This window comes from Microtus ochrogaster, chromosome 5, assembly GCF_000317375.1.
Source record: "Microtus ochrogaster isolate Prairie Vole_2 chromosome 5, MicOch1.0, whole genome shotgun sequence".
Taxonomy (NCBI): domain Eukaryota; kingdom Metazoa; phylum Chordata; class Mammalia; order Rodentia; family Cricetidae; genus Microtus; species Microtus ochrogaster.
In genome coordinates, this window is record NC_022012.1 from 38,468,415 (window position 1) to 38,470,972 (window position 2,558).

The following is a 2,558-nucleotide window of genomic DNA, read 5'->3' on the forward strand; positions in this document are numbered from 1 at the left end:
CAAAGCCACAGAGAAACCCTGTCTCGAAAAACCAAAAAAAATAAATAAATAAAAATTAAATAAATAAATAAAGCCTGCCAGGGCATGGTGATGTACTCCTGTCATACAGACATGGTATAGTGGTGCATGCCTGTAATCTAACACGGGGTCTGTGGTAGGAAGATTGATAAGAGGTTGAGGCTAGCCTGGGCAACAAGGAATTCTAGACCAGCCTGGGCTACAGAGCAAAGAACCCTGTCTCAAAACCACACGAATAGACAACAGTGGATCAAGCGTAACTTCATTCTTTCTCTGTTTTTTTTGTTTGTTTTTTGGTTTTGTTTTTCTTTTTAAGACAGGGTTTCTCTGTAACTTTGGAGCCTGTCCTGGAACTCACTCTGTAGGTCAGGCTGTCCTCTAACTCCCAGAAATCCACCTGCCTCTGCCTCCCGAGTGCTGGGATTAAAGGTGTGTGCTACCACCACCTGGCTTTTTCTGTTCTTCTTCTTCTTCTTCTTCTTCTTCTTCTTCTTCTTCTTCTTCTTCTTCTTCTTCTTCTTCTTCTTCTTCTTCTTCTCCTCCTTCTTCTTCTATAGTAGCTTTGTATATATGATTATCTGGGGGGGGGGCGTTGTTTGTTTGTTTTTGCTTAAGTTGTTTAAAAACATCTTCTTGGGCTTGGAGAATGGCCCAGTGGATTAAGAGCACTTGCTTCTCCCCCTGAGGACCAGAGTTCAGGTCATAGCTCCCATAGGGGATGACTCAGGAGCAGCTGTAACTCCTGTCCAGGAGATCTGGCATCTCCTGGCTTCTAAAAACCCAGATTCACAAATGTATAATTTAAAAATTAGCCGGGCGGTGGTGGCACATGCCTTTATCCCAGCACTCAGGAGGCAGGGGCAGGTAGATCTCTGTGAGTTCAAGGCCAGCCTGGTCTACAATACAAGAGCTAGTTCCAGGACAGGCTCCAAAGCTACAGAGAAACCCTGTCTTAAAAAAACAAAACAAAACAATCCTGCATGTTGTTAGTGGTGTGTGCTTTCAATCCCAAGCACAAGAGGCAGAGGTAGGCAGGTCTCTGTGAATTCATGGCCTGCCTGATCTACAGAGTGAGTTTCAAGACAGCTAGAAGCTCTTACACAGAGAAACCTTGTCTCAGGAAAAAAAAAAAACTTTTTATAAAAGCGTTTTCTCAAGGGATGGGGTGGCCTTTGATCTCAGTACTTGAAGATTGAGGCAAGTGGATCTCTATAAGTTTGGGACCAGCCTGGTTTACATCACATAATGAGTTCTCGGCTAGACGAGCGTTACATAGTGAGGACCTGACTCAGTAAAGGAAACTGAGAACAAAAAGAATTTTTCTTATGGTATCAGAAACTTCAAAAACATGATCTTGGGTTTGCTGAGACAGTTCAGTGGATAAACATGTCGTCACCAAAACTGGAGACCTGAGTTTGCCCCCACGACTGCTCCCACGACCCATCTCTTTTTTATTTTGAAACAGAATCTTACTTTGTAGACCAAACTGGCCTCAAACTCACAGAGATACACACACCTCTGTCTTTCACATGTTGGCATTAAAGAAGTGTATCACCAAACCAAGTTAAAACTTTACATAGCCCCGGCTGTTCCGGAACTCTATGTCAACCAGGCTGCCTTGAACTTATAATAGAGATTTGCCTGAGTGCTTGGATTAAGGGAATGTGCCCTCAGACACAGCTAAAACATTTTATTCACTCATGTTCTATTGGGAGAATATGTTTCAGCACATTTAACCAGAACATTAAAATATTATTATTATTCTTCAGTGTTTAAATAATTCAGATAATAGTCTTATTTGAAAAAGAATCAGGCTGGAGAGATGGCTCAGCTGTTAAAGGCTAGGTTCACAACCGAAACTCTAAGAATGAGTCCATTTTCATATACAACCTGTTTCTGCGTCTTTGATCTTATAAATAACATCACATCTCTTTGTAAACCTTTGCACATGCATCGGGCCATTTTCTTAGGACAGTTTAACAGGAAGAGAGTCGCCATTTGTCTCTAAGCACTTTTCCTGACATTGGTACCATTCACCATTGTTCAGAGTCTTTCTGGTCAGACTTTCTTTTGGGACTCGCAGCTCCCAAATAATGACACGAGACTTATTATTGATTATGGCCTTGGCCTTTAGCTTACGATTGTTCCCAACCAGCTCTTATAGCTTAAATTAACTTGTTTCTAATAATCTGTATTCTGCCATGTGGCTCTTTACCTCTCCTCTATTCTGTATGTCCAACTCCCTCTGTGTCTTGCTGGCATCTCCTGCCATGTCAGATTCTAACCCTGAGCTCCTCTCTCTCCCCGGAAGTTCCATCTATTCTATCCTGCCTAGCTTTTGGCTGTTCAGCTCTGTATTAAAGCGATCAGAAGGTGCCTTGGCAAAGACACATCTCCAAAAAGAGTATCTCACAGCATACCATCCTTCTAGCAGAGGTAAAGATAGTTACTACACTGCACAAGAATGGCCACTGCACTGGCTGAGGTTAGCCACTGCACTGCACAAGAATGGCCACTGCACTGGCTGAGGTTAGCCACTG